We start from the raw sequence: 20,270 nt of genomic DNA, 5'->3' as shown, positions 1-20,270 counted from the left end.
CAGAAATCTCTTGCATTCCTATACACTAACAATGGAAGAGCAGAAAGAGAAATGAAGGAAACTCTCCCATTCACCATTGCAACAAAAAGAATAAAATACCTAGGAATAAACCTGCCTAAGGAGGCAAAAGATCTGTATGCAGAAAACTTTAAGACACTAATGAAAGAAATGAAAGACGACACAAACAGATGGAGGGATATATCATGTTCCTGGATTGGAAGAATCAACATTGTGAAAATGTCTGTACTACCCAAAGCAATTTACAGATTCAGTGCAATCCCGATCAAATTACCAAAGGCATTTTTCACAGAACTAGAACAAGAAATCTTACGATTTGTATGGAAACACAAAAGACCCCGAATAGCCAAAGCAATCTTGAGAAGGAAAAATGGAGTTGGTGGAATCAGGCTTCCTGACTTCAAACTATACTACAAGGCCATAGTGATCAAGACAGTATGGTACTGGCACAAAAACAGAAAGGAAGATCAATGGAATAGAATAGAGAACTCAGAAGTAAGCCCAAACACATATGGGCACCTTATCTTTGACAAAGGAGGCACGAATATACAATGGAAAAAAGACAGCCTCTTCAATAAGTGGTGCTGGGAAAATTGGACAGCTACATGTAAAAGAATGAAAGTAGAACACTTCCTAACACCATACACAAAAATGAACTCCAAATGGATTAAAGACGTAAATGTAAGGCCAGACACTATAAAACTCCTAGAGGAAAACATAGGCAGAACACTCTATGACATCCATCAAAGCAAGATCCTTTTTGACCCACCTCCTAGAATCATGGAAATAAAATCAAGAATCAACACATGGGACCTCATGAAACTTAAAAGCTTTTGCACAGTGAAAGAAACCATAAACAAGACTAAAAGGCAACCCTCAGAATGGGAAAAAATAATTGCCTATGAAACATTGGACAAAGGATTAACCTCCAGAATATACAAGCAGCTCATGAAGCTTAATACCAAAAAAGCAAATAACCCAATCCACAAATGGGCGGAAGACCTAAATAGACATTTCTCCAAAGAAGACATACAGATGGCCAACACACACGTGAAAAGATGCTCAACATCACTAATCATCAGAGAAATGCAAGTCAAAGCCACAATGAGGTATCACCTCACACCGATCAGAATGGCCATCATCACAAAATCTGGAAACAACAAATGTTGGAGAGGGTGTGGAGAAAAGGGAACTCTCCTGCACTGTTGGTGGGAATGTAAGTTGGTACAGCCACTATGGAAAACAATTTGTAAGTTCCTTAAAAAACTACAAATAGAACTACCCTATGATCCAGTAATCCCGCTACTGGGCATATACCCAAAGAAAACCATAATCCCAAAAGAAACTTGTACCATCATGTTTATTGCAGCACTATTTACAATAGCCAGGACATGGAAGCAACCTAAATGCCCATCAACAAATGAATGGATACAGAAGATGTGGCATATATATACAATGGAATATTACTCAGCTTTTATAAAAAGGGATGAGATGGAGCTATATGTAATGAGGTGGATAGAACTACAATCTGTCATACAGAGTGAAGTAAGTCAGAAAGAGAAGGACAAATATTGTATGCTAACTCACATATACAGAATCTAAAAATGGTACTGATGAACTCAGTGACAAGAACAAGGACACAGATACAGAGAATGGACTGGAGAACTCGAGGTATGGGAGGGGCCAGGGGGTGAAGGGGAAACTGAGATGAAGCGAGAGAGTAGCATAGACATATATATACTACCAACTGTAAAATAGTCAGTGGGAAGTTATTGTATAACAAAGGGAGTCCAACTCGAGGATGGAAGATGCCTTAGAGGACTGGGGCGGGGAGGGTGGGGGGGACTCGAGGTGGGGGGAGTCGGGGAGGGGAGGGAATACGGGGATATGTGTATAAAAACAGATTATTGAGCCTGGTGTACCCCAAAAAAAATTAAAAAAAAAAAGAAGGAAAAAAAATACTTTAAAAAATTTTGAAATCTTTTCTACTATTGGGTGAGTATAATCAATTGTACTAATTTAAGAATTAAGCCTCAAATCAAGCCACTGCTTTCAAGTCATATTTGTATGGCCCGATCGTCTATGTTACCGTATAATATCCAACAATTTTTACTGTGTCCTTAGATATTTATCATGAGCTACTGAAGCATCACTTCTGTTTTAACTCTCTGTATTCTACTGAACAACTCTCTCAGTAAAGTGTGATATTTCATACTTAAAATCTTTAGAAAATCTCAATTTCATGTTATTCATTTTCCATGTCTTCAAAGAAAAAATCAAGGTCTATAACCTGGATGATTTCCAGGTTGGAAACAACCCTAATGTCCCTCAACCCAAGTAGGGATAAACAAAGTGTGGTATATTTATACAATGAAATGCTACTCAACAAATGAACAATTTACTGATACAGAACATCCTGGATGAGCCCCCAAAACACTATTCTAAATGAAAGAAGCCATTCAGAAAATAATACCTATTGTGTGATGATATTTTTATGAACAAGTAAATCTGATATCAGAAAGCAACCCGAGGATTGTTTGGGTTTATGTTTTAGGGGGATTGACTGCAAAAAGAATTTATATTTTACAGGGACCGACTTCATAAAAAGGAACTTTTGGAGGGGTTAAAGAAATGTTTTATGTCATAATTCTAGTGGTGCTTATGTGAGTTGTGTACATTTCTCAAACTGAACACTTAAAACAGTGGCTTATTGTATGGAAATTATGGTCAGCAAAGTTGATTTAAAAAGAAAGAAATTGAAGTATAAGCTATACAGTTTTTAAAGTGATTTCTCTTAGGAGTGGGAAGAACAGAATTAATAGGACTAGGATGGAGGATACAGGTAAAAAATGTATCTTATTTTGTATATTGGATTTTGTATTCTTCTAAATATTTTACACAATTATATATCAATTCTAGAAAGAGTAATTCCTAAAAATTGAAAATGAATGAACCTAACTTTATATTGATTTGGTGGCATAACCACATAGAGTGGAAATATTGCAAACAAGTTTATGAAAAATAGGAATTTGACTCTGCCTCCCTGAGTAGGAAACTAACAGACAAAAAGATCTGCAAATAATAATAACAGTAACAACAGCAACCCTTAAAATATTTTCAACAATCATTATTATATTAGTTTTTGTAGCTTCATTCTGAGACTATTCTTTGGGGTGAAGTATATGAGTCATTATGTTAGTGTTACTGAGAACTAGGACTTTTGGCATAGGTGAAAGGAAATGCTCATTTAAGATAAATGAGAGTTACTTAAAACACCCTATAATTCTGAATTTGAATCGGACATATCACTATGTGTTCATAATGTATTTTATTTTTAAAATATGTATTTGCTAGTTATGTCCACTGAAGAGGCCCGGAAATGGTCACTAACCTACTATCAACAAGCACTCCTGTGTTGTTCTAACAATCAGTTCTTTGACACTAACTGGTTGTCCTATAATTCAATTCAGTTTTGACAGTAGCTACCTAGAGTTAGTATTGACTCACAGGTTAACGGGCTCAGTCCTACAGGACTTTGCTCACTTCAGATGCCAGCCATAAGTTCAGTGCCACACGTACTTCTGACCAACCAACTATAAATTTGTGGCTTCCCACATCCACCCCACAGGTTTGAAAATTCACTAGAATGACTCACAGAACTCAGGAAAGCACTATACTTACAATCGTCTGTTTATTATAAAGGATACAAATGAACAGTCAGATAAAGAGATACACGAAGTGCAAGGAAATATAAGACACAGAAGGGACCTATAGATTAAAAGGGACCTAAGAGTTGTAACAACATTTGCAATTAAAGACAATAGCTGTATAAAAAATTTGAGATAAGGGAAATATGAACACAAACTAGATATTTGATAATATGAGGAATGTTTAAAATTTTTAGCATGATAATGGTTTAATAGTCATATTTTTTAAACTGTCCTTATATTTACAAATGATGTGATATGATGTCTGAGATTTGCTTCTAAATAATCAGGTAGTACCTGGTAGTCTCAGGTAGTACAGGAGTAGATGGGAGGTATAGAAAGAATACGAGTGGACTTGAGATTAGCAGCAAGTCATCATATTACTAACTTAAATGAAAAATGTCCTAATTGTTCCACTTTGATTTCATTTGGAAAGGCTATTGTGCAAAATTCTAAAACAAATTTTAACCTTCAAAATTTATTTATGCAGTGTTGGAACCTTTCACAGTGTTTATAAATTATTATTTGTCTTTTATTATAGCTGAGGGAAAAATAAATCAGAGGAGACTGACAAATACAATGGAAGCTCTTAAAGCTAAGATAGAAAGGCAGTAAAACGGATCCTTTTGCTTTGATTCTTACACTGTTTCCTAGTAATTAGGTTGTTAATCCTGCCACCCTCTATGTATTAATTATTTTTATTATTTATTTTAGGTTTATCAGTTAATATACCATGATAAACTATTTTGTATCTTGGGGAAAAGTTCCAATTTTGATAGGTGAGGAAGAAATCAAGCTCTGGGTCTAAGCAGCAAAAAGTGAAGTAGAGAACTGAGGACTATCAGAAATGGAGACTATCCAGATAGTCTGGACAAAAAAAATAAATCTTATTTATTGATCTAAAGTTTTATATTAGGTTGTTTGCATTAAGTGCTATAATTCATTTAGTTAGTCAACATTTGCTGAGTTCTTTAGGTGCAGAAGATACAGAGGTGAAGCAGACAATGTTCCTGCTTTCATGGTGCTCTCATTTTCTCAGTAGGTAAGGGAGAAATTAATAAATCAAAAAATTAAATAATTTTAGAAAGCAATAAGTGCTATAAAAGAAAAAGATAGTAATAGGATCAAGAGTGGCAGGGCTACATTAGATAAGTTAGGAAATGCCTAATAGAGGAAGGGGACATTTGAGCTGAGATTTGGGCTCAGCCTCCTTTTAGAATTTTGCGTTGAGTAGGCTTTTTTTTTTTTTTAAGTATGGAACACTTCACAAATTTGCGTGTCATCCTTGCTCAGGGGCCATGCTAATCTTCTCTGTATCGTTCCAATTTTAGTATACGTGCTGCTGAAGCCAGCACGAGTAGGCTTTTTTTCAACATAAGCCTAATGAAATAAATTCTAATTCCAATTCTAATAATAAAACCTCATTGCCACTTGGATAGATTTTGAACATAGTAATGATAATACATAGACATTGTTTTCATGTTGTACAGTCATAACATCTTTTTCATAGTTCTTTCTCTTTCCTAAGAGGGAAATGATGTGAATAATCTTGACATAAAGAAATTGAAGAATCGTCATACAATTGGCCAGCTGATTTTGGCCATCATAGATACCACTGGTTTTTTTCCAAAGGGGATTTGGGATTGTGGGTTTATGATTTCACATTCCTAAAACTCTAGTTTTTTAGTTTCCTGAAGACAATTGATATATGTGTTATGAGAACTCAGTCCTAAAGCAAGCAATTTCTAGGTCTATACCTGTTTGATAAAATATGTTAAGAAAAGCATTAGCTAGATATAACTATTTTGAAAGAGGAAACTGTTTTGTGATTTAGTTTTTAGTAGTGTATATTTTTACTAGCAAACCATTCATTCGTGGGTTTTGCCATCAAGACTGAACAATATTTAATGGTATTGTGGAATTGGTGACAGGCCTAAAGTGTGAATACAGAAAAGACAGAAATGAGTCTAAGAGGAACAGAAGGAGAAAGTAGGAAAGTATTCAGAAAGAGAAAAAAAAAACTTAAATAGGTTTTATATATAGCAGGATCAAATTTAACACAGTACAAATATCAGTGTGCAATAAGTGAGAGTGGTGTTCTTTATTTTTTCTAACTGACTTCATTCCTCTCTTAATCCTCATCCTATTCTGGCCGTGAGTGGGGTAGGAGATGGTAGAAGGTGAGAGGGCAGACTTAAATTAGCCAATTAAAAGTAATCTAATTTATTCTGGTTTAAAGTAAAAAGTCTCTTTTTGGTTGACCTAGTTTATTTTAGAAAATCCTCAGTTTTTCAAGCCCTTTCCCCACTTCCCCTCATAAAGGCATCCCACTATAAGGGAAATCTTGGATGTCCTCCTGGTGGTAGAGTAGGGCAGCAGATCTTGTGTTGTCATCTGGGTTCTTGATAGCCTCTTTAACAATGTTTCATATTTCATGAGTCCTGAACATCCTGGTGACCTCTCCTGCTGAAGTCTACTGCTTGAGAAACTTGTGGTCTGTTTTCTTAGCAAAGTCAAGGTTCTATGGTCCTTCACTAACTTGGCTAAGCTTTAGCACTCACTGGTGATGAGGTCCTTTGAGTCTCAGTCGAGTATTCTATTAGTCCCCAGACTGTGCTATCTATCCCATAGCCTCTGCTAGGGATTATCTTTCCCTTTGACTTGGAGACTCATTCACCTCTATCTCTGACATACTTTACACATTACTCACTAGGAGTACATGGAATAACTGAATATCTTCTATATCATGCAAAAACCCAAAGGGGCAAAGGGGTATTTCCAGCCCTCTCTTTGCCTACGCATACCATGCCACAATATCTATTCTGGTGACATTGGCATTGCTGTCTGAGCACCCTGTAAGATGGTAACATCACAGAGTTCCAAATGGGAAGCAAGATACAAAGTTCTCCTGTTTTTTTTCTTCCTTCATTTTATAATATCCTCACTCCCATCCCATTAACATATCTTCTATTTTACCTCTTTTCAAGGTTTGACTTAGAGAGGAGTGTTGGAGTAGACTTAGACAGGGAGGGGGCAGCAGGCAGCAAGAACACTTAAACCTTCTTTCTCTACAAAGAGAGGGAGGAAAGCAGGGAAGGGAAAGAGGAAGGGAAGGAGGGAAAAAAGAAAGAAAGAAAAGAAAGGTATATCTTTATCTCTATTTCTCCTCCCAGTTGCATTTTCTTAAGCCATAGAGCAGACTTTTCCTGTCCTCTTCTTATCAAACAGGGTGTGAAAAGGAAGAGGAAAGGAGCTTCCCTATGTCATCCTTTGGTCTTTCAACCGACTAGTTTACATTAATACTTAATGTCAGATCTTCAAGTTTGCTTTGTAAAAGTGGCTTTTGAAAATTAAAAATACTTTCTTCTTCCCCCCCCCCGAGTGATATAAATTCTGTGACTGAATAGGGAAAGTTTTCATAGAAGAAAGGAAATACGAAGAAGAAAGATGCATTAGTACAATTTAAAATCTTACACCTGTACAATATATTTCAGCATGACAGGACATTGCTAACAATTGCTTCAGAGGTGAAAAGATTTTGGCCCAACTCGCATATTTTTAGGGAGATGAATATTCCTAATCTACAAGGCAAATCAGAAAAGTGCTTCTTTATGAAACTTAAACTGTCTCATGAATTCCATTTCTCTTTCTCTGTTAGTTGAATTTTCCTTGATCTTTAGCTAATAGGAATGGTGCATCATAGTGAAATCTTGGCTGGTTTGAAACTTTTCAGAGGTAAGATGGATGATAAATTAACAACTCTCGAATTATCTCCTAATATCTTATTTCCTAATCATTTGATAAGGAATTCTGCTACTCTCCAACATAATGGATCCAATATAATTTAAATTATGTTGGTAGACGTTTTCTATTTTTGGTTTATTTATATTGGTCATATTGATATGAATTTTAATATACTTTCCTAAAGAAGAGACAGAATATATTATTTGAGGTTAGTTGTGAAATGCAGAACAAGAGAATAATCATTCAGTGATTTTGGTTAACATAGGCAATGAATCTAGTTAGAGTTAAAAAAGGAAACCAATCCTACTTTGGCTCAGAGGTAGTAATTAAAATGTATCAAGCACCTTCCATATGCCTGACAGAGTTCCAAGTCTTTTCATATATGTTACTTTATATTCATAGAAACTCCATGGGACAGATAGGATCATCTTCATTTCACATAACAGAAAACTGGGGCTCAAAGAAGTTGTGTTATTTACCTACATTCCAGTAGGTAATAAATAGTAGAGAACAATATTCAAACCCATGTATTCTTACTTCAACCATGGTAATTTTCCCATTTCACTAGAACTGCCTATTTCTATCATAAAAATAATACATTGGGAAATGTATAATAATACATAAGAATAATACACTGTTCCTTTTAGAAATTTATGGTGTGTACGTTTATTCCTCCAGAAAGGTTTAATGACATGAGCTTAATTCTAACAGTATTGAATCTCTGTATAAACTTAGGTTCCAGGGATCTTGAATATTCCTTCCCCCCCCCCCCCGCAAAATCTATAATGCATAGGCAAAATAAATGAAGAATTTTAGCATTAGTAAGAATTTTCATATTTATTTCTCTTTCCTAAGGAGAGATGGTAAATATCAGAGATCTGGACAACATACTAGGAAACATGGGCATTTAACTCACTAAAGAAGAACTTGGAGAGCTGAGAAGAAACCTTCCAGGTAATGGTGATTCATTGTAGATATGAAGAGTCCTTCAGGAAAGCTTGGTCTTGAGGGTTTTGTATGACTATTTCTGAAACCAGATTAATTTTGTGATGATAAAAACCTTGTAAAATTTCAGACAGAATTCAATTCTAGAGAACAAATCCTGTCTTCATTTTCTAAATCTGTGTAAAATACAAAGCACTTGTCTAGATTAATTCCAAGATCATCTTTCACATCTGTGAATATTCACGAAGCAAAATTAAAAGGTGGAAAAGGAGATGAATGGAACACTCTAACTATATATCCTCTCCACATTTCCCATTCATTTCTATATTCTGACTTAGCCCCTTAACACTGCTGAAACGCCTCTAAGGACACCAGTAACTTACTGTTTGCCATTACATTAGACATTACTCATTCTGTTTTTCTTGGAGCTTTCTACTGTCTTTGATGTTGATGATAATTCTGACCTTCTTGAGATTTATGTTCCCTTGGCTTCTGTGTGGTTCCCTCCACCTGAGTCTTCCCATTTCTCTCTGATTTTCATTTTACATACTCTCTCTGGGTAATCTCATCACTATCCATGGTTTTACCTATCACCTACATGCTTATGACTTCCAAATCTTTTTTTTTTAATTTGGAGTATGATTGCTTTGCAATGTTGTGTTAGCCTCCACTGCATACCAAAATGAATCAGCCATAGTCACACAGATATCCCCACCCTTTTTGACTTCCCTCCCATTTAGGTTACCACAGTGCATTAGGTAGAGTTCCCTGTGCTATACAGTATGTTGTTTCTATACAGACTCTCTTCTGAGCTTCAAACTGGTATGTCCAAATGCCTGTTAAACATTTTCACTTGGATATTGCACAGAAGGCATTTTTTTCTCGACTTATTTAAAATTGAATTCACTATTTTTTGCCCAGTCTTTTAGTCCTGTATTCTCTCTCATTTGTGCTATCACTATTGCTGTCTAGTCACCTAAGCTAGGTATATGGGATTCATTTTTTTATTCCCCCTTTTCCTATCTATCCCTTAATCTTGCATCTTAACTCTATCCATATAAACCTAAATTTCAAAATTGCCATACATAGATGGATAGATGGATGAATATGTGACAAACCAAGTATAGTAAAATGTTAATAGTAGAATCTAGATGGTGGACATTCATTGCACAATTCTTTCAACTTTGCTGTATGTTTACAAATTTTCATAACAAAATACTGAAAAAAATCCATATTTAATTTTATCAGCATCTCTCTGTTCCTGCTGCCTCAGCCATATTTTAGGTCCTTTCTTTCCTGACTTCACGTACTACAATGGCTTCCACAAAACAGCCATCAGAGTGATCCATATAAAATGCAAATATGATGACATCATACCTCAGTTTAAAATCATTTAATGGCTTTCAGTCATGTACTAGGAAATTTCTTAAATTCCTTCATGTGGCAAATTCCTTCATGATCTGGATGCTGCTTATCTATTTAGTCTAGTAGTTTACCCTCAGTAACGTTGAACTTTCATTCCAGACAAACATATATCATGCTTTTCGTCACATTTTTGCTTTGTTTATGCTCTCCCCACTATTCAGAGGGCCTCTCCTTCCCCCTTTTCTAATTCCTTATTGCTTATTAGACTTCAGAGCCACCTTTTCCAGAAATCTTTCCCTTAATTACCCAGAATGTACTAAGTACCTCTTCCCTGTGTTTTCACAATAATTGTACATATATTTTGCTACAAGTTTAATTATATGTTTCTATTTACTTGCTATCCTGTATTATATGTTTATATTTATTTGCTATCCTGTAACTTTAATGTGAGTTTTAGAAAAAGGGTATATTATTTACCTTTAGGAAAGGGCTTATTATTCCTCTTTCTATATCCAGTACCTAGCAGAATGCCTGACAGATAAATAGACATTCCATAAATGTTGAATGAGAGATGAACAAATAATTGAATAAATGAATGAATAAGTGAGTGATTACTAAAGAAAACAAGTAACTACTTTTGGTCAGGTCACTAATATTTACTTCTAGTATATTGTTACCATTTAACAGCAGCGATTCTGAGTGACATGGAAGATCAGAGTATGTTAGGAATAGACTGGAGATAAAAATATGAACTTTTTTTGACGAGCAATCCATGCTTGTGATTCATGGCATTACCAGAATTTAGACTCTTCAGAGGATTAAGGGTGGTATTTTCTGTCATATTTATAAAGAGTATATTAGCCCAGGAAGAGCACATTTTACTCTGCGAACCTTACGGTCTAAGGGTCAAGGTCCAGCTTACTAAAATAGAATCAGTTTCTGAAAACTAAGAATTATGCAGTTAAAGTGAGCCCAAAGGATGATGTGGGATAACAAAATTTAGCTAGCTTCAGGATTATTACTTACAAATCTTTTTTATGAATTTGCTTTCTACCTCAATTATGCCTTATTTAATAGCTCAAGGGAAGACTGATCTGAAAATGTTGATGGATACAGTACAAGTTATTACAGGTTAGTGAGATGTTACTATAAATTTAAGATCCTAATTCTTTACACTAAACTCTATTTTTTCTTTGACAAGTATTTTACTGAAGTATGACATGTATAATTACTATATTATGTAACCATGTGTCCAGCTTAAGAATTATTGCAAAATGAACTTATCCATTTAACTGTCACATGAATCAAGAAATAAGCATTATTAATAATCCAGAAGACCCCATATACCACTTCCTAGCGACTTCCTTCATACTTTCTAGAGGTTATTACATCCTTTATTCTAGGACCACAGGTAGTTTTATCTGTTTTTGAATTTTATGTAGATGGAACCATGTGATTTGTATTCCACTGTATTTATTTCACTAATTTCTTTCATTCAACATTATTTGTTTCCTTTTAGTAACAATTTTATTGAGATATAATTGACATACAATAAACTGCATTTATTTAAAGTGTACAATTTGATTTTTTTTTCTCATTAGTCATCTATTTTATACATATTAATGTATATACGGCAATCCCAATCTACCAATTCATTCCACCCAAACCCCCTACCTCCCGCTTTCCCCCCTTGGTGTCCATATATTTGTTCTCTACATCTGTGTCTCTATTTCTGCCTTGCAAACTGGTTGATTTGTACCATTTTTCTAGATTCCACATATAGGCATTAATATATGATATTTGTTTTTCTTTTTCTGATACTTCACTTTGTATGACAGTCTCTATGTCCATCCATGTCTCTACAAATGACCCAATTTTGTTCTGTTTTATGGCTGAATAATATTCCCTTGTATATATGTACCACATCTCTATCCATTCTTCTGTTGATAGACATTTAGTTTGCTTCCATGTCCTGGCTATTGTAAATAGTGCTGCAATGAACATTGGGGTGCATGTGTCTTTTTGAATTATGATTTTCTCTGGGTATGTGCCCAGTAGTGGGATTGCTGGACCATATGGTAATTCTATTTTTACTTTTTTAAGGAACCTCCACACTGTTCTCTATAGTGGCTGTATCAATTTATATTCCTACCAACAGTGCAAGAGGATGTCCTTTTCTCCATACCCTCTCCAGCATTTATTGTTTGTAGATTTTCTGATGATGCTATTCTAAGCAGTGTGAGGTGATACCTCATAGTAGTTTTGATTTGCATTTCTCTAATAATTAGTGATGTTGAGCAGCTTTTCATGTGCCTCTTGGCCATCTGTATGTCTTCTTTGCAGAAATGACATTTAGGTTCTCTGCCTATTTTTTGATTGGGTTGTTTGTTTGCATGAACTGTTTATGTATTTTGGAGATTAATCCTTTGTTGATTTGTATGCAAATATTTTCTCCCATTCTGAGGGTTCTCTTTTCGTCTTGTTTATAGTTTCCTTTGCTGTGCAAAAGCTTTTAAGTTTCATTAGGTCCCACTTGTTTATTTTTTATTTTATTTCCTTTACTCTAGGAGGTGGGTCAAAAAGGATCTTGCTGCGATTTATGTCAAAGAGTGTTCTGCCTATGTTTTCCTGTAGTGTCTGGCCTTACATTTAGGTTTTTAATCCATTCTGAGTTTTGTACTGTCTGGCCTTACATTTAGGTCTTTAATCCATTCTGAGTTTATTTTTGTGTATGGTGTTGGGAAGTGTTCTAATTTCATTCTTTTACATGTAGCTGTCCAATCTTCCCAGCACCACTTATTGAAGAGGCTGTCTTTTCTCCATTGTATATCCTTGCCTCCTTTGTCATAGAGTAGTTGCCCATAGGTGCGTGGGTTTATCTCTGGGCTTTCTATCCTGTTCTATTGATGTATATTTCTGTTTTTGTACCAGTACACGTATTGGTACTGTGTTAATTTTGTATCCTGCAGCTTTACCAAATTCATTGATTAGCTCTAGTAGTTTTCTGGTGGCATCTTTAGGATTTTCTATGTATAGTATCATGTCACCTGCGAACAGTGACAGTTTTACTTCTTTTCCAATTTGGATTCCTTTTATTTCTTTTTCTGCTCTGATTGCTGTGGCAAGGACTTGCAAACTATGTTAAATAGTAGTGGTGAGAGTGGACATCCTTGTCTTGCTCCTGATCTTAGAGGGAATGCTGGCAGTTTTTCCCCATTGAGAATGATGTTTGCTGTGGGTTTGTTGTATATGGCTTTTATTATGTTGAGGTAGGTTCCCTCTATGCCCACTCTCTGGAGAGTTTTTATCATAAATGGGCAATGAATTTTGTCAAAAGCTTTTTGTGCATCTATTGAGATGATCATAAGGTTTTTATTCTTCAGTTTGTTAATATGCTGTATCACATTAACTGATTTGCATATATTGAAGGATCCTTGCATCCCTGGGATAAATCCCACTTGATTATTGTGTATGATCCTTTTTAAAGTGTTGTTGGATTCTGTTTGCTAGTATTTTGTTGAGGATTTTTGCATCTATATTCACCAGTGATATTGATCTATAATTTTCCTTTTTTGTAGTATCTTTGTCTGGTTTTGGTATCAGGGTGATGGTGGCCTCGTAGAATGAGTTTGGAAGTGCTCCTTCCTCTGTAAATTTTTGGAAGAGTTTGAGAAGGACGGGTGTTAGCTTTTCTCTAAAGGTTTGATAAAATTCACTTGTGAAGCCATCTGGTCCTGAACTTTTGTTTGTTGGAAGATTTTTAATCACAGTTTCAATTTCATTACTTGTGATTGGTGTTCATATTTTCTGTTTCTTCCTGGTTCAGTCTTGGAAGGTTATACCTTTCTGAGAATTTGTCCATTTCCTCCAAGTTGTCCATTTTATTGGCATATATTTGCTTGTAGTTGTCTCTTATGATGCTTTGTATTTCTGTGGTGTCTGTTGTAACTTCTCCTGATTCATTTGTAATTTTATTGATTTGAATCCTCTCCCTCTTTTTCTTGATGAGTCTTGCTAAAGGTTTATCAATTTTATTTATCTTCTCAAAGAACCAGCTTTTAGTTTTATTGATCATTGCTATTGTTTTATTTGTTTCTATTTCATTTATTTCTGCTCTGATCTTTTGATTTCTTTCCTTCTGCTAACTTGGGTTTTCTTTGTTTTTCTTTCTCTAGTTCTTTTAGGTGTAAGGTTAGATTGTTTATTTGGGATGTTTCTTGTTTCTTGAGGTAGAATTGTATTGCTATAAACTTCCCTCTTAGAACTGCTTTTGCTGCATCCCATAAGTTTTGGATCGTTGTGTTTTTGTTGTCATTTGTCTCTAGGTATTTTTGATTTCCTCTTTGATTTCTTCAGTGATCTCTTGGTTATTTAGTAGTGTATAATTTAGCCTCCATGTGTTTGTCTTTTTTACTGTTTCTTTTCCTGTAATTGATTTCTAATCTCATAGCATTGTGGTTGGAAAAGATGCTTGATATGGTCTCAATTTTCTTAAATTTACCAAGGCTTGGACTTCCTAGGTGGCACAGTGGTTAAGAATCTGCCTGCCAGAGAAAAAAGATGGCGGCGAAGTAGAGGGATGTGGAATGCATCCCTCTCCACAGATGCATTGGGAATGCACTGAAGGACACAATAATTCCCACAGAGAACCAGCTGAACACCAGCAGATGACCTCGGACACCAGAAAGGACTGCAAGGAGCCCGACATAACTGGTAGAGCGGCATCTACGACATCTCAAAGAGGGTGAAGCAGCGGAGCTGTGGCAGACAGGAGGGAGTGAGAAACACACGCAGGGTCCACACCGCAGCTCAGCGTTCCCAGACCGAGACGTCGATTCACAGCTGAACAGAAGGTCCGGGAGCAGGACTGTGGGAACCGGAGAGCTGGGTCAGGGTGAGAAACATTGTTGCCAGTAAGGTGACGGACCAAGAGGACAGGAGGGAAGAGGTCCGCAGCAAGCAGTGTCTGCCCCTGAGAGCTGCCCGGCTGTGATGGCAGCTGGATGCTGCAGGCTCATGGGCGGGGGGGGGAGCCACGGGCATAGCCTCTCTCTCTCTTTCGGCATTGGCAGCAGGCAGTGGAGAGACGCCCTGTGGGCCACCTAAGGTGCTCAGGGATAACAAGGACCCTTAGGCCCTCGGGTGGGGCTAGCTTAAAACCCCTTGGAACGCCGGCAGCAGGGAGGCTGCAGAGGAAAAAAAAAAAAAACCCGAGAGAGGCCCAACTCTGAGACTTTCTGTTTATACCTGAGCCACCAGTGCCCCTCTGCAACAGGCACCTCCAAGACCGACTGAAACAACAGTGCGCCACTCCTTGCTCACTCCCAGGGGAAGGAGCCACTAGGGTAACCTCTCCCTCCCCACATACCGACGCTTACAGACGAACAATAAAGGAAGCTCTGCTGGTCACAGAAGAATACAAAAAACCCCAAGGCAGCTAGAAGGACACTTACAGCTGATACTCTAAGGAAACAGAAATATTAGTATCAATTCTATTGAACTGGTCCATTCTGGGATCAGTTCTGGTTTTTTTTTTTTCCTCTACTAATTATGATCTTAGTCCTAAGGGATCTACAAGTTTTATAACATAATTTTTAATGCTATTTTCTATTCTATTTTTATTTTTTTTCCTTTTTATGTACTTCTATTTCTAGCTAAGTTTTTGGTAGTATGGACAATATATCTCTCATACTTTCCTTTCATCCCTATCTTTTATACATTTCTATTCCTTTCTATTTCCACATTTCCAATCACACTACGCTCTTCAGTTCCCCTTTCTTCCATCCATTTTTAGTTTATTTTATCTTAACATACTTAACAGCAACACTATTGATCTGCTCAGACTCCTTGCTCTATTCTCCAGATGATGCACAGCCTTGGTATTTAATATTAGGTTTTTGTCGTTATCTTAGTTCTTAGTACAATTGTCTAATTTCATTCTGAGGATCTCCATTCTGTCTGGTGGTACTCTGGCTCTTTTCTATATTTGATTCTAGCTTACAAAATCTCCCTGCATTAGTGTTTGTATGTGTAAGGTGTTATTTGTTTGTTTGCTTGCTTTTGCTTTTGTCTCTGATTTGTTCTGTTTCAACTGTCAATTTCTGTTGGGTTTCTTTTTGAATATCTGATAGCATACTGGGGTTCTGTCAGGTCTTTCCAAAGCCTTATGTCCTAATGGATTCAGTAATTGTGTGTCTTATACATGTATGTGTTTCCTATACTTAGTATTTGTTTAACCCAACACTCAGACATTAGTCTGAGGCTTGGACAGTCTTCTATAAACACCTCTATCGCCAGGACAAGCAACCCCAAAAGTTTGGACAACCATGAGGAAACAAAGAAACACCATGCAGGCAAAGAAGGAGCAGGAAAAAAAACCCCCAAGACCAAATAAATGAGGAGGAAATAGGAAAAATGCATGAAAAAGAATTCAGAGTAATGATAGTAAAAATGATACAAAATCTCAATAACAAAATAGAGAAAGTACAAGAAACAGTTCATAAGAACTCAGAAAAACAAACAGCAATGGATAACAAAATAACTGAAATTAAAAATACTCTAGATGCTATAACCAGCAGAATGACTGAGGCAGAAGAAAGAATAAGTGACTTGGAAGAGAGAGTGGGGAAAATAAGTGCCACAGAGCAGGAAAAAGAAAAAAGAATAAAAAGATTAGAAGACAGTCTCAGAGACCTCAGTGATAACATTAAGCATAGCAACATTCGAATTATACGCATCCCAGAAGAAGAAGAAAACAAGAAAGGGTCTGAGAAAATATTTGAAGAGGTTAGAGTGGAAAACTTCCCCAACATGGGAAAGGAAATAATTCACCAAGTCCAAGAAGCACAGAGAGTCCCACACAGAATAAACCCAAGGAGAAGTACACCAAGGCACATATTAATCAAACTAATGACAATTCAACACAAAGAAAAAATATTAAAAGCAGCAAGAGAAACACAGCAAATAACATATAAAGGAAAACCCATAAGGATAACAGCTGACCTTTCTACAGAAACTCTGCAGGCCAGAAGGGAATGGCAGGATATACTGAAAGTCCTGAAAGAGAAAAACCTACAGCCAAGAATACTCTACCCAGCAAGAATCTCATTCAGATTTGAGGGAGAAATCAAAAGCTTTCCAGACAAGCAAAAGTGAAGAGAATTCAGCACCACCAAACCAGCCTTACAACAACTGCTAAAGGAACTTCTCTAAGTAGGAAACACAAGAAAAGGAAAACACCTACAAATACAAACCCAAAACAATTAAGAAAATGGTAATTGGAACACACATGTCAATAATCACTTTAAATGTGAATGGATTAAGTGCTCCAAGCAAAAGACACAGACTGGCTGAATGGATACAAAAACAAGACCCTTCTATATGCTGCCTACAAGAAACCCACTTCAGACCAAGGGATACATATAGACTGAAAGTAAAGGGATGGGAAAAGATATTCCATGCAAATGGAAGTCAAAAGAAAGCTGGAGTAGCAATACTCATATCAGACAAATTAGACTTTAAATAAAGACTATTACAAGAGACAAGGAAGGACACTACATAATGATCAAGGGATCCATCCAAGAAGAACATATCACAATAGTAAATATCTATGCCCCCAACATAGGAGCACCTCAGTACATAAGGCAAATGCTAACAGCCATAAAAGGGGACTTTGACAGTAACACAATAATAGTGGGAGACTTGAACACCCCACTTACATCAATGGACAGATCATCCAAACAGAAAATAAATAGAGACACACAAGCTTTAACTGACACATGAGACCATCTCGACTTAAGTGATATTTATAAGACATTCCATCCAAAAACGACAGAATACACTTTCTTCTCAAGTGCACACGGAACATTTTCCAGGATAGATCACATTTTGGGTCACAAATCAAACCTCGGCAACTTCAAGAAAATTGAAATCACATCAAGCATCTTCTCAGACCAGAACACCATGAGACTAGATATCAATTACAGGAAAAAAACTGCAAAAAATACAAACACATGGAGGCTAAACAATTCACTGTTAAACAACCAAAGAAATCAAAGAGGATATCAAAAAATATCTAGAAACAAATGAAAATGAAAACACAACAACCCCAAACCTATGGGATGCAGCAAAAGCAGTTCTAACACGGAAGTTTACAGCAATACAGCCCTACCTTAAGAAACAAGAAAATGATCAAATAAACAACCTAATCTTACACCTAAAACAATTAGAAAAAGAAGAACAAAGAAACCCCAAAGTGAGCAGAAGGAAAGAAATCATAAAGATCAGAGCAGAAATAAATGAAAAAGAAAGGAAGGAAGCCATAGCAAAAATAAATAAAACTAAAGGCTGGTTCTTTGAGAAGATTAACAAAATTGATAAACCATTAGCCAGACTCATCAAGAAAAAAAGGAAGAAGATGCAAATCAACAGAATTAGAAATGAAAAGGGAGAAGTAACAACAGACACCTCAGAAATACAAAACATCATGAGAGACTACTACAAGCAACTATATGCCAATAAATTGGACAACCTGGAAGAAATGGATACATTCTTAGGAAAATACCATCTTCCAAGAGTGAACCAGGAAGAAATAGAAACTATGAAGAGACCAATCACAAGTACGGAAATTGAGGCAGTGATTAAAAATCTCCCAACACACAAAAGCTAAGGGCCACGTGGATTCACTGGCAAATTCTATCAAACATTTAGAGAAGAGCTAATACCTATCCTTCTCAAACTCTTCCAAAATATTGCAGAAGGAGCAACACTCCCAAACTCATTCTACGAGGCCACCATCACCCTGATACCAAAACCAGGCAAAGACATCACAAGAAAAGAAAATTACTGACCAGTATACCTGATGAATATAGATGCAAAAATCCTCAACAAAATACTAGCTAACAGAATCCAACAGCATGTTAAAAAAATCATATACCATGATCAAGTGGGGTTTATCCCTGGGATGCAAGGATTCTTCAATATACGCAAATCAATCAATGTGACACATCATATCAACAAATTGAAGGATGAAAACCATATGATCATCTCAATAGATGCAGAAAAAGCTTTTGACAAAATTCAGCATCCATTTATGATAAAAGCTCTCCAGAAAATGGGCATAGAAGGAAATTACCTCAACATAATAAAAGCCATATATGATAAACCAACAGCCAACATCATTCTCAATGGGGAAAAACTGAAAGAATTCCCTCTAAGAACAGGAACAAGACAAGGGGGTCCACTCTCACCATTATTATTCAACATAGTTTTGGAAGTTTTAGCCACAGCAATCAGAGAAGAAAAAGAAATAAAAGGAATCCAAATTGGAAAAGAAGAAGTAAAATTGTCACTCTTTGCAGATGACATGATATTATACATAGAAAACCCTAAAGACTCTACCAGACAACTGCTAGCACTCATTGATGAGTTTCGTAAAGTAGCAGGATACAAAATTAATGCACAGAAATCTCTTGCATTCCTATACACTAACAATGGAAGAGCAGAAAGAGAAATGAAGGAAACTCTCCCATTCACCATTGCAACAAAAAGAATAAAATACCTAGGAATAAACCTGCCTAAGGAGGCAAAAGATCTGTGTGCAGAAAACTTTAAGACACTGATGAAAGAAATCAAAGACGACACAAACAGATGGAGGGACATACCACGTTCCTGGATTGGAAGAATCAATATTGTGAAAATGACTGTTCTACCCAAAGCAATTTACAGATTCAGTGCAATCCCGATCAAATTACCAAAGGCATTTTTCACAGAACTAGAACAAGAAATCTTACGATTTGTATGGAAACACAAAAGACCCCGAATAGCCAAAGCAATCTTGAGAAGGAAAAATGGAGTTGGTGGAATCAGGCTTCCTGACTTCAAACTATACTACAAGGCCACAGTGATCAAGACAGTATGGTACTGGCACAAAAATAGAAAGGAAGATCAATGGAATAGAATAGAGAACTCAGAAGTAAGCCCAAACACATATGGGCACCTATTCTTTGACAAAGGAGGCACGAATATACAATGGAAAAAAGACAGCCTCTTCAATAAGTGGTGCTGGGAAAATTGGACAGCTACATGTAAAAGAATGAAAGTAGAACACTTCCTAACACCATACACAAAAATGAACTCCAAATGGATTAAAGACGTAAATGTAAGGCCAGACACTATAAAACTCCTAGAGGAAATCATAGGCAGAACACTCTATGACATCCATCAAAGCAAGATCCTCTTTGACCCATCTCCTAGAATCATGGAAATAAAATCAAGAATCAACACATGGGATCTCATGAAACTTAAAAGCTTTTGCACAGCAAAAGAAACCATAAACAAGACTAGAAGGCAACCCTCAGAATGGGAGAAAATACTTGCCAACAAAGCAACGGACAAAGGATTAATCTCCAAAATATACAAGCAGCTCATGCAGCTTGAGACCAAAAAAGCAAATAACCCAATCCACAAATGGGCGGAAGACCTGAATAGACA

The 20,270-nt window shown here is 36.3% G+C and overlaps 1 protein-coding gene and 1 non-coding gene across 3 annotated transcripts in view; one reads left to right on the top strand and one right to left on the bottom strand.

Moving 5' to 3' along the window:
* LOC130839970 (RAD52 motif-containing protein 1-like) overlaps nucleotides 1-20,270 on the top strand; it is a 371,059-nt gene that overhangs the window by 326,475 nt on the left and 24,314 nt on the right. The window lies entirely within an intron of this gene.
* On the bottom strand, nucleotides 4,974-5,080 carry LOC130841160 (U6 spliceosomal RNA). Its single transcript, XR_009050196.1, has one exon. It is a non-coding gene; the product is annotated as a U6 spliceosomal RNA (small nuclear RNA).

This window comes from Hippopotamus amphibius, chromosome 17 (assembly GCF_030028045.1).
Source record: "Hippopotamus amphibius kiboko isolate mHipAmp2 chromosome 17, mHipAmp2.hap2, whole genome shotgun sequence".
Lineage (NCBI taxonomy): Eukaryota > Metazoa > Chordata > Mammalia > Artiodactyla > Hippopotamidae > Hippopotamus > Hippopotamus amphibius.
This window is presented reverse-complemented; position numbering and strand designations above follow the sequence as displayed.